A 13,572-nucleotide genomic window follows, 5' to 3' on the forward strand; every position below is an offset into this window, starting at 1 on the left:
CACTGCAGTGACCTATTAGTTGAGGAGTAGATATCGGTTGATTCTTGAGCAAGACTGAGGCAAAGTACCCTAAGGGAGTTCACTACCTGAGACTAGGATCGTCAGGCCCACCCCTGTGTGGGGATTACAAGTGGAGGCTAATATTCCTTCTTTCTAAATATTTTAAAGTTATACATCAAGCTAGTAAACTTCTAAATAAAATATTTTATGTCATCCTGCCTTAATAGATATTCCCTTATACTCACCAAAATAAAGAAGAAATGTGTAAAGCTATAGATTTATATTTTAGAGTTGGCATCATAGCAAAGATGATGGAATTTAATTACTCTGCCTATCTGAGTGATGATTGGCCAGTGGTATTTGCCTGAGTACTAAAATAAAAATATACGTAATTCACAGTTACTAGAATTAGCAACTCAACTTTTTCTTGGCCACTTACTATTTATTATGTAACAAAAAGGGAATTATTTATTTTTTTATTCCATTAAATTTATTCCATTAATTTTATTCCATTATTGCATTAAATTTATTCCATTAAATTTATTTTTCATCTTATCATTTTGGCAAATCACTAATTATGTTGTTATAATCAACATCTTTCACATAATTTTGTTCCTTTGACAGTAACAATTTAAACTATGGTTTAAAAATAAACTGCAATTGCATTAAAAATATACCAAATATGGCTGTGTTTTCAAAATTTTAAGTTACGTGTAACAACTCATTAAAATTATTTTTCATGTATATTTTCAAAAAAGTTTCCTTCTAAACTCATTTAAATTATTTATTAAAATTACAGGGCAAATACAACTTGTAGCTAATTAATATTTACAAATTTAATGACATCTATAGAACTGAATTTTCATTTAGTAATCTTAAAATTTAATTAAATCTCATTAAATATTTCCATAAAACTAAAACTATGCACAATACTAGTATTCAATGTCCATCTAGTTGCCAATCTAAAGAAATAATTTCATGCCACGTGCATGTTATGTCTTATATATTTATATTTAAGAGTAGTATGAGCTGTTAATACTCTAAAATGTTCGTGAGTCACCATGTGATGTGAAACTTTTGTGAAGACCATGCTAATTTGTGGTACACAAGGAGAAGCAAGAAGGGGAATGCTTGGTGATACTGAGCAACAATGCCTTGTTATATAAAACTCTATTGCATTTGTCCTAAAGGAGAGAAAAGATTTGAAAGGTAATTAATATGTCTTTTCTCTTATGTAATTACATTACTCAAATCCTTCCCACACTCTGAAGCACATCTCTGTTCAATGTTGTCAACAGTACATGCCACAAACCTTCTTGGCATTTGAATGGAATCACCTTTTATTTTGAAGACACAGGGAAAGAAATGTGAATGTTTTCCCTTGGGCAAATGGTGTTAGTCATGAGTTGGTTTGTCTAGTGTTATGAATCAGGATGTGGTGATACTGCAACACTGCAACCCAAGTTACTGAGATACCCATGTGTTCCTTAACACATTTATCTTTGTAGACTTGAGAAATTCAAGGCCTCTAAGCCTAGGGCTTCAGGCAGAGACCCTTCTTGTTTGTGTTTCTATGGGTAGTCCTAAAGATTTGTGTTAATATTACGTGGTTGCTGTGGCCACTGCTTACAGATCCCTGATCTCATAATATGTTTTAAGATATACATTTATGTAGCTCTTGTGATTACTATCAAATGTGGCATCTTAAAAATATGAAATAACAGTATTACTTAATAATTTAGAACAAAAGGTGTGTCTGAAATTATGTTCTAGCTTTGTATCACTACTTGGTCTTAAAAGTGTCTATATTTGTATATATTTACTTATTTTGTTAAAATATGACAAGGCATTAAGAAGCTACATTAATTTGAAGAATCGTATAATTCCTGAATTTAAGAAAAACTAGCTTGTAATAGTGCAGCAAGATCAGTCATGGATATGCTATTAAAACTGAAATAGGAAATAAATAATTCTGCCAGCTCTTTCATGTGAATACTTCAAATCTCTTGTTTGGTGCTGTAGGCATTATTAAAATATAGTTATAGTGGTTTTATACATTTTTGATCTTGATAAACAGTGGAAATGTTTTTTTGGGCTTTTATTTCATCTCTTCATCCAAAATAGTAATGAAAAAAATTGACATTAATATGAATCAAGACATTAAGCAAAGGGAAACGTTCTACTTTTGTTTAATAGTTCTATCATGTCCCTGAAAAGATAAAACACAACAACTTAATTTTAGTGTTATCTACAAAATATACATAAGTAGATCCCACTAGAGAGCTTTATTTAGTAAAACTACTTTAGTCCCTTTCCCACCATTTCTGCACCTCTAATATAGAAAGTCTAGGTCACCTAAGAATTCACGAGGCAGTACTATCAGATAATATATACAAATGTTTGATCATTTTCAAATGTTTTCTCTTTGGCCAATTCACTATGTTCTAAAAGTTTAAGATTCAGCCCTTTAACCACCATAGATTTTCTATATTAGACTAACCATGTTTTATCAGTGAAAATAGCTTCATAATCATTATGAGTGTAAAACACTTACTATATAAAATGCATAGTAGAAAGTAGTGAAAATCATTTATAATTCTATCAGCCAGAGATAACCAGGGTTAATATTTATTTCTCTGTATATTATTCCAGGTTTAGATTTATACTAAAACTATATTTTTTAGCCAAAATTGAGTCATACTGAATATGCTATTTGTTAAACTGCTGAGGTGGCAATGATAAATCATGTACAGTTTTTCATGTCCAATATATAGATTATATGATTTTTAACCTGTACAGTATTTATGTATATTATATATACCACATCATTTGATTATTATGTTATGTTTTTTTACTATTGTAAACGACATTAAGATGAACTTTAATCATTTTTTTATGTTGTTGTCTAATGATATAATCATGGAAATACATTCAAGAGATTTTATTGACTGCCTATTGTGTTCTGGCTACTCTTTTCAGTTCTAGGTGGCAGTGAATAAAGTAGACAGAAGTAATTGCTCTTATGTGGCATATGTTCTAGTGAAGATAACTAATAATAAACAAAATAAATGAGTGAACAAACGTGGTTAGTACACAATGATGTGTACTGTGGAGAAAAGGATGCATGGAAGGGTAACAGAAGTGTCAAAGGGTAGAGTTGCAATTGTAAATTGTAAACAGGATGGTCAGGAAGTGGAATTGTCAGATTGATGCATATCAAACCTTGTGAAACACCTTGGCTTATTATTTCTCAGAAGTCTTTTACCAATTACATTTCCACTAATAATGTATGAGAGTGTATTTTTCTCACATTATAAAAAATCACTTTAAAAATATAATTTTAATATGCAAAGTCCAAATATTTTAAAATGTGTATTGCTTGGTGATTGATGATGTTCTTTATTTTTTTGTGACTATTGAACATTTGTGCATTTTTAATGTATATTACCAGTTCATGTCATCTGCTCCATGTAGCAGATGCTGTAGATACCTTCCGTTTGTCTGGAGGTGTACCATTTTAGTAAGTTCCAGCCAACTTTCAGCATCTCTTTCCTTAAAGATATTCTCCAAAGCTACTCTGCCTTCTCACATAGTAAAACACAAGCACCCTGGAATGAACGTTCCATAGGGGCTGCTTTGCAGCAATGGCAGGCAGGAGTTGGTGATAAAAACCCGTCTTCCTTAACCCTTGCATTTATATCTCTGAGGCCAGAGTTCTACACCATTTCCCCAAGTTTCCCTGTGGGATCAAACTGTTACCACCTGCAGTGGTAAAACCGGTATGATAAAGCTCCCTTTATTAGCGGTCTTTATTCCCTTCACTATCTCACTTTCCCTCCCCTGCCATTGCTTACAGCACCTCCCACATAAATTACTCACATGTGAATTCTTTTCTTAGGGTCATCTTCTCGACACTAAACACCATTCTCAGACAAGAGTCATTCTACTTGTCCTTAACTGCTACAAACTTTTTCCATTATCAATAACATAATTTTGTCAGTTTCATAGCTTAAAGATATTTTTCTAGTTTGTCCTTTTTTAAAAGTAGTGTTTTCTTGGGGGTAATTTTTGCATTTTTGTTAGGTCCAATGGATGTAATTGTTTTCTTTATGTTTTCTGGTTTTAGAGTCATTTTTTGAAAGCCCCCATTTAAAACATAAAAAATAAATTCTTTTGATGCCTTTTAGCACTTTATTGTTTTGTTTTATTTTATTTTACTTTCCATGTGGAATTTTGGTAGAAGAAGAGAGACGTAGAGATTCAAGGTTTTTTTTTTTCTTCCATATTGATAGCTATTTGTTCCACTACTGTTCATTGAGAGTTACATTATATAAAGTCAAAACTAGTGTTTGGATATGTTGTTAAATAACAAAATTAGACAAATAAGGAAAACTAATTTATCTTTCTTTTCTCATTCTGTGCTGCTACATGGTTCCCTAATACCTGAGTCTACAGTGCCTTTAATACTTGCAATACCTGATTCCCTAATACATAATACCTGCCTATAGAAGTGAATCAAATAGTATCTATCTATCTATCTATCTATCTATCTATCTATCTATCTATCTGTCATCTATCAATCATCTATCTACCTAATCACTTTGCTAATTTAGGTTACCTTATTACTAAGGTCTCTACTTTTGTTTACATATTTAAATTTAACTCCTACTGTTGAAAAAATTTCTATCTCCTACTAAAGGTATATGAAGAATCACTGCATTATATTTGAACAAAAACTCCTCTCTTAGTACCCGGCAACTCATACCAAATGATGATGATTTTAGTCTATCTAAGTTTAAGGGCAACCTTAGTAACATTAGTAAACTGTGTTGTTGCATAATCTACTTAGCTATGGCTAATCTCATCTTTGAAAATTTTCTTGTCTTTAAAACTTTTCATGTTTTTATGAAACTTCACTTATTGTCTATACCATTCATTAAGGTGTTAATGATAGAAGAATTTCTGCTACTTTTTTATGTGTATGTGTATTACTTCTCCCATGAGCTACTGGTATCCTTTAGGGCATAATTTCATTTTATTTCTGATTATATCCCCAGTGTACAGTGCTAAGAATGAGGTAGGAAAATTATAATTTTTAGGTAAAAGATGTAAATTTAAAAGATTTAAAATCATGTTTTATTTTATAAAATATCATACATCATAATTAATTTATGGGTGTCAAATTGTAGTACTTTTTTTTGTAAGAACATATACTAGCAAGTTTCTCTTTATTTTTTAAATCTTGAGGAGAGCACTCAATGGTCAGAGACAAAAAGGACCGATTTTAAATGTGAAATCTATTAATATAAGGAAAATAAAGTGCTTGATATTGTCCATAGTTTCATCGAATTTTCATTTTTCCCTTAAAGTTGTAAAATAGCTCTAAAATAAAGTGTATTTGTAGGACACGTTAGAGGACATGCTAGCACTTTTAACTGTCTTTTCTATGCTTTGCTTTCTTCGTTACAATGTGTAAATAGAAATATTTTTTATAAACCCCATAAAACTTTTATCATAAGTGATGTTTCAAGGCCTTTAGATAAAACCTCTCCTTTAGGCTTATGCAAATTTTTGATACTAGTATTACTATCAGAGTATCTGTTTAAGATTCTACAACTGTTTTTATTATATGTCAGGCAGTGCAGTTACATTAATAAGCATTACCAAAAATTTCACTCAAGATATTTTTAGCATAACTATATTCACAATATGTATTTTCATATGGCAAGAATAATTTTCTATGAATCTACTAGGAATCATTAAAGACACTTCAAATGTATTTTATATTATGCAACATCCAATGTTTTCAAAAGTGTGGAAAATTCTTTTAAATAGTGTGAACTTGTTTTTCATTTCTTCTTCATTTACTTTTCATATTCAAACTTCTCTTTTTTAGTTCAAACAACCTTCATCAGTTTGCTCTTAACTATTTCTCATCTTTTACTATCCTGTCAACCATCTCCTATCTTCTTTGCTTTTATCATGTTATCTGTAAAGTGATAAAAGAGGGGAAAATGTGCTTTTGTTAGTTGGAAAATAAAGAACTTGTAACAAAGTCTGAAATGTAAGTTTATTTGATCAAAGTGTGTTATTCTGATGTTTAAATTTTTATTTTCAAACATCTGCATATTTAGGTGTTTACATTCAATTCAAAGTCTACCTTGATGATATTAATTTTTAATGTTCCAGATAGCTTAATTAACAATATAAGTTATAGCAAAATAATGTATTTTGAAATCTCATGATTTTAAGTTTGGAGCTATTTTACCCTCAAGATTGATTTTTTTATTTTTTACTTTCTCTAGGAGATTTCTACTTTCTTTTTTTATTATTATTATTATTATTATACTTTAAGTTTTAGGGTACATGTGCACAATATGCAGGTTTGTTACATATGTATCCATGTGCCATGTTGGTGTGCTGCACCCATTAACTCGTCATTTAGCATTAGGCATATCTCCTAATGCTGTCCCTCCCCCCTCCCCCCACCCCACAACAGTCCCTGGAGTGTGATGTTCCCCTTCCTGTGTCCATGTATTCTCATTGTTCAATTCCCACCTATGAGTGAGAACATGTGGTGTTTGGTTTTTTTGTCCTTGCGATAGTTTACTGAGAATGATGGTTTCCAGTTTCATCCATGTCCTTACAAAGGACATGAACTCATCATTTTTTATGGCTGCATAGTATTCCATGGTGTATATGTGCCACATTCTCTTAATCCAGTCTATCGTTGTTGGACATTTGGGTTGGTTCCAAGTCTTTGCTATTGTGAATAGTGCTGCAATAAACATACGTGTGCATGTGTCTTTATAGCAGCATGATTTATAGTCCTTTGGGTATATACCCAGTAATGGAAGATTGATTTTTATAATAACAATTTAACCTGTTGATACTCTGAGGCTGAGCATTTGTCATAATCTTTTTCAACTGTAAGTTTTCTTCATATTTTTAGATTTAGAATTTTTTTTTTCAAATAAAGACATAGAAACAATAATGTCTGCTTTGTATTGGGAAATTATACTGGTCTAACAGGAAAACTGGTCTAACACAGGTAGTCAAGAAACTTATTGATATGCAGGATATAAAAATTGAAATGATTTTAAGGGCTCTGTATCTCTACATTTTTAGGAAAAAGTAATGGGAGTGTCTTGTGCCTTTTGTATAGTCTTTTCATATATTTAGCAAGAATGGTTTACTATACTCACTGAAGACTAAGCTCTGATTTTTTTTTTTTTTTCAATCTTGCCTAAATTCCTAACTAAGGGGCCTGGGGAGCCATGCCGTACAAACCATAAATTCTCATCAGATGGGCTTTATTTAACCCTATATATCGTGACTTACTTTCCAATTTGACTCTGGCATAACATTACCTGACAAAGAAGAAAATCAAAATATTTTACCTGAAAACATGTTTCTTCTCCATATTTTGAAATGGCCCTACACAGCCATCTTTAGTGGGAGGAAATACACATCTGTAAAGAATCTCTATTAACATAGCTAGATCTTATTCTTCTAGGCTCTCCCAATCCTGAAGAGATTAACTGAGAGTCTAGTACCTTTTAAAGGTCTGAATAGGAAACATGTGTCATCTATTGTCTCCAAGGGCAGCCACTATGAGACTTCAAAAAACTTTGGTCTCCACAATCTTTTATCTCAGCCTGAACATTTCCTTTTTATTGATCCCAGCTCTTTAGACAAACTCAACCAATTGTCAACTAGAGAATGTTTAAATTTACCTATACCCTGAAAGCTCCTGCTTCAAGTTGTCTCGCCTTTCTAGACCAAACCAATGTATTTCTTAAATGTATTTGATTGATGTCTCGTGCCTCCCTAAAATGTATAAAACCAAGCTGCACCCTGACCCCTTGGGCAGGTCCATGTTCACTCATATTTGGCTCAGAATAAATCTCTTCAAATATTTTACAGAGTTTGACTCTTTTCGTCGACATCTGTTTGGTCCTGTAAGATAGAGATCCCCAACTCCTGGGCCACGGACTGGTACCGGTCCCCCTGTTAGGAGCCAGGCTGCATAGCAGGAGGTGTGTGGCAGGCAAGTGAGCAAAGCTTCATCTGTATTTACAGCCAGTCCCCACTGCTTGCATTACTGCCTGAGTTCTGCCTCCTGTCAGATAAGCGGTTGTGTTAGATTCTTGTAGGAGCGTGAACCCTATTGTGAACTGTGCATGTGAGGGATCTGGGTTGTGTGCTCCTTATGAGAATCTAATGCCTAATGATCTGTCACTGTCTCCCATCACTCCAACATGGGACTGTCTAGTTGTGGGAAAACAAGCTCAGGGCTCCCACTGATTCTACATTATGGTGAGTTGTATAATTATTTCATTATATATCAGAATTTAATAATAATAGAATTAAAGTGGATAATAAATGTAATGTGCTCGAATCATTCTGAAACCATGCTGTCCCCCCTGGTCTGTGGAAAACTTGTCTTCCATGAAACCGGTCCCTGGTGCCAAGAAGGTTGGGGATCACTGCTCTAGGAGTAGCACACAAATTTAGATACAATTGAACTGGTCTGTTACAACCATTTTCAATTTCAAATGATTACCTTGGTTAACTTCCTATCTCAAGACAGTGATCTGAATGTCTGCTCCAAACTATGTACTGAAACGTCTTTTAAGCTTCTTCACTCCCCATTGGTGGCCCATCCTCATCTGCAGGCAAAGCCCAGCGAATCCCTCTGCTGTTTTCAGCTTCTACTGGCTAGAGATTAATCTTCCAACTTTGATAATATGTCTCTTTTACATACCTCTAAGGCCATCAATAAAATAAGTTTAAAAATCTTTAAGACTATTTTTTTGCCCTAAAAACAGCCTGTGACAGCTAAGACCATTTCAAATTAAAGCCAAAACAAGAACTAAAGAGAAAGAAATGTTTCAGAAAGCAGTGTTACAGAATACCTGTTTTTCCCATTAAATGTTAATATTATTATAGAAACACAGTAACTTTTTCTTGAAGCATTTAACCTGGACTCTGGGTCCACAGGTCTACAAGGTGAAATAATTATCTGACTTATAGAAAAATACTACACATAATTAAGATAATAAATGTTATTGCTCTGTAGTAACAAGAATGGTCGGGATGCGTGGCAGATCAGCAGGATATACATCAGAAAGCATGTTTTTCCTGTTCCTATTCCTTCCTCAAAGCATTTTCTGACAATTAGTGAGGAGTTCTGTAATTACATCCAGCTTTTAGTGAAAAAAGAAGTACCATGTTCTGAATTATCATCAGACAATTAGGTTTTGGTTCTATGTATGCAGCAAGTTTATAACTTGGGTGTGTAGGACAGAAAGGAAAACCAGAATTTAGTGAATTAAAGTAATGGGAGCTTGATCTGAGTATTAAGACTTGTCTTTTCCAGAGAAGGAGATGCTGACATTATAACGCATTGTATTAATCACATCACCAATAATAACACAACAACAATAACAAGGACTACTTATTTTTTATTTCTAGTTATGAGTTTAATAAGTTTGTATACATTTCCTTGATCTGTCAACAGCATATAAGGAAGACATTATTACCATTAATTTTGAGAAAATGAGTCCCATTGTTTCATAACCTCAGAAAACATAAATTATGTGTCCATGATCACTAAAAATGGTAAGAACAAAAACTGGAATTTGATTTATGATGTATCTGACTTCAACGCCTGTGTTCATTTTAGTAGTAATAAATTTCATTGTTGCTGAGAGAGTGTTCAGCATACCTCAAGCATAAGATCGATTCAAGTAAACACAAACACTGATAGTAAGTGGTCCAAACCTTTCAGGAAGTTAAGACAGGAAAAGATTTCTTTCTATAGGTACATTTATTCATTCACTTATTCAGCAAATATCTGTTGAGCACCTTCTATTTACCAAGCTATTTTAAAGCCAGGTAGATACCAGCATTACAATTCTTTGAGATCTGCATATTGCAGCAGATTACTAGCCCACAGCTGAGGGATGGGAGAGTAGTGGAAAGCGCATGCTTCATCTAGATAGGACTGATGTTTAGCCACCACACACTGGGATGGCTTTACCTGTTGTTGAAACATGTCTATAGCTGTTGAAAAGTGCCATTGTCTCAAGCTCACTTTACTCCACGGCCTTTGCCACCCAGCCTTCCCCTAGGACTACTTCAGACCACGCCAGCAACTAAAGGGTTAATGCCTATCTTAAGTGGGGAGACTTTAGGACCCTGCTTTTTACCTAAGCTATTATAAGTGGTCAGTCAGTGCCATTGCTGACCAAACTCTCAGATTAGCTCTTAGGTAACAACATGGAATCTCCCTCCTAGTAATGCCCGATGGTCTTGCCTATCCCGTGTCCCAGGGACCTCAGAGTGAACACCATTTAGAGCCACACTGGCCCCTGCCAGTCTGCTGGACTACGAGATGACCCACTGTAGCTCTTTGACTGGCCCATTCACACCTGTTTCCCTCTGCCCAGAACAGACCTAAATACCAAAAGGAAAGGTGGTATTCCTACAGACAGTGCTAGCATCTTGGGGGACAAATGCTTAGTGTCATTTTGGCCCCATAAGGTTGTGGCCACCCACCACTGCTTGGCCCTTCCCTTACTGTCCTCAAATTGTGCTTGAGTAGACTGTAGCCCCTTTTGGGACCTTGACTCCAAGAAAGCAGGTAGAGAATGGAGCAAACTGGAAGACAGGGGATAATGGGACAGCCTCAGGCAAAGACCAGGCACTGCTGAATCTCCTGGCAGGGTGGGGATTCTAGCAAAGTAGGAGGAAGCAGAGGATGGAGGGAGCCTGCAGTAGTAATATCAGGCCAGGAGGTGTTAGAAGTGCAAATTCTTGCTTTCAGCCTTCTCAGTTAAATATCATCTCTATTTAATTCACTACATGAAAGCAAGTCACAGGCATTAATAGCATTGATATTAACAGTAAATCCAGGATCAGACACAATTCTAAGACATTTGAGTCTTGCTCATTCAACAGGAAAGGAAACTGAAGCATTTGAGTGCTTATTTATAACTTAAATGGCAGAGCCAGAACTTTAACTCAAGCAGCCTGGCAATGTGCCCATGCTCCCAACAAGCATTTATGCCACTTCTCATCTGACCAGAATGATTCATTTAATCCAATTAAATGTGAGATTCAGATTTATTATTGTTATGTTTTAGTGTGTGATAGAAAAATTGAATATATAAGGAACTCAGACTTGGACTAGAAAATATTTAAATGCCATTGCTATTTAGTTGAAGCTGAAAGAAGAGTCAGCACTATGAACAATGTTATTGATCTGAAGAGAAATTCTCTACTTATTGAGATGCCTAATGACTATCCAGATGGCACCTAATAACTGTCAATTTAATGTTAGAAATTTAATGTCAGAAAAATTTGGTGCAGTTCTCTATGTCAAATCATAGACTAGACAGAGGCATTACTTAGTCACATCAAAGAAAGTATTACACCAAATGTTTCTAAAAATTAACAAATGATTTTGAAATTATTATAACTTGCACTATAACTTATATCACTTACTAAGCAGTTGAAAACATTTTCTGTTAATTTACAGAATATAAATCAATATACTTTATTAATAAACAGTATATGTATATATTGGTTCACATAAAGCATCACAGCTTTTGGAATCTGTGAGTGCTTAGGGTGGAGAGTTAGAAAATGCTGATATGAGTTATATGTATTGATGCATATGGGAATTTCCCAAAGGTCCTAATATTCCTGGCTTCCATCACAGATCTATGTTCAGTTAACATCAATGTATAATTCACACCTTATATAAAAGGCTAATTTTTCAAAGTAATAGGATATATTACATTATTGATTTCCTTCATGAAATGAAAGAAGATATACTAAAAAAGAAAAATATTAAGTGACCCCTTTGCAACCGTAATAAGACTGATAACGAGAAGATAACATGAAACTACATGGATATACAAATGGTGGATAGAGGGCTAGATTTTCTTATAATAAATCCTACCTTCCTGCATATAGCCTTGCACTGTGTCCAAATAAAATTTGTTCCTAAGCAAAACTAAAAATTGCTATTTGTCATAGAACTTCAAGGACTCCCACAAATCTTCAAAACCACATATTTTAATTTTTGAAAGCCAAGTTAGGGCCTACTTAAAGCAGCATAGAGCTCGTGATGGATTACACATGGGAAGACTTACAGCCCATGAGCTTCTCCAGTTGGAAAGAATCAGATCATTGAGCCCAATATTTATTTACAAAGATGAAGCAACTGAGTGAGAGTGATCTCTGGGCTCAAGGAGTGTGTTTGTGTCAGAGTTTGGACTGGAATTTATGTATAATGGAGACAACTTTTTGTAGTATACTGTGTTGTCTTTTCACCAAGTTAAATATAGGTGAGAAAACTAAACCATTTACAGTACTAATTTTTATCTCAGTGAAGTTTTAGAGGGAATCTATGCAGTTAGAACTAATTAAGTAGTACTGTAACTAATTTAACTACTGCAGAAGCCATGAAGTTGGCCAAAAAGGATTTGAAAGTGTCCTGAAAAGGATGTCTTCCACATTGCAGTTTGGTGGTAGGACATACCATCTGGCTAATTTTTCAGTCTGGAATGAAAGCAACAAAGGGTTGCCAACCCCCTATGATCATGAATGAGAATCTCTGACAATGCCTATTAATTATGTCATAAAATTCACTAAACAAGCCACATTCATATGCCACATGGCAAAGGTTAAAAGGCAGCTAGTGAAGTCTAAGATTCTGGATAGAGTATTTGCAACTCTGACAGCCGCAGCCTCTTAGAATATCAATGGCAAAATAAAAAGCCTTCTTGATACTATTTTATGAACTCTATCTTTAAAATTCCAGCTTCACGTTCTTTATCTGAGGAACACCATAGAGCTTAGCTAATCACATTGCTGTACTGCTGAATTCTTTTTTTTTTTTTCAGCAAGATACTTTCTGCTCACCCTAGTCGGCAGCTGCCATGTAGCAGAGGCTTTTTGCCTTGTGAGTGGGGATTTTTTTTTTTAAACCATAGCTATAAAAAACAATCGGCCATGCTCAGTTCTCCATCTGTCTTTTATGTCCCTCTGGATTACATAAAAAGGCAACAGTTTATTTATAACCTCCAAGTTATACTCTAAATAATATTTGATTAAGGCTAGTTTTTAAAGTTATCAGAGAAATTTCATAATTGTACCTTTAGAATATGAGAAAAAGCACATCGCAGCTGCCTTTAGCTTTCCCAGTACTGCTGAGCCATGCAATTTGCTTGTGCACTTTATCCAATTTTGAGCATGACATTGTGAAGGAAAAAATAACAGCATCCAAAATCTAGTGTTGTCACTGACAAAAGCTTTAATATCTCTTAAATCTGTGTTTGAGAAGAGGGAAGCACAGTAACTTTACCTATCTTGACCAAAAGTTTAAAGTAAGGAGGCTTTAGAAAACTAGAATACTAAAGGAAATGTTACTGGTCTGTTAATTATGCTGTGGTAAATCACTTTGGTTGTTCTTAAAATGAAAGAATATTGAACATCATTGCACCTTTCCCAAGTGAGATCTGCCTAATTGAAAAATAGATCATGTTATGTTTCAGGTTC

Source organism: Symphalangus syndactylus, chromosome 10, assembly GCF_028878055.3.
Source record: "Symphalangus syndactylus isolate Jambi chromosome 10, NHGRI_mSymSyn1-v2.1_pri, whole genome shotgun sequence".
In the NCBI taxonomy this organism is placed as follows: Eukaryota; Metazoa; Chordata; class Mammalia; order Primates; family Hylobatidae; genus Symphalangus; species Symphalangus syndactylus.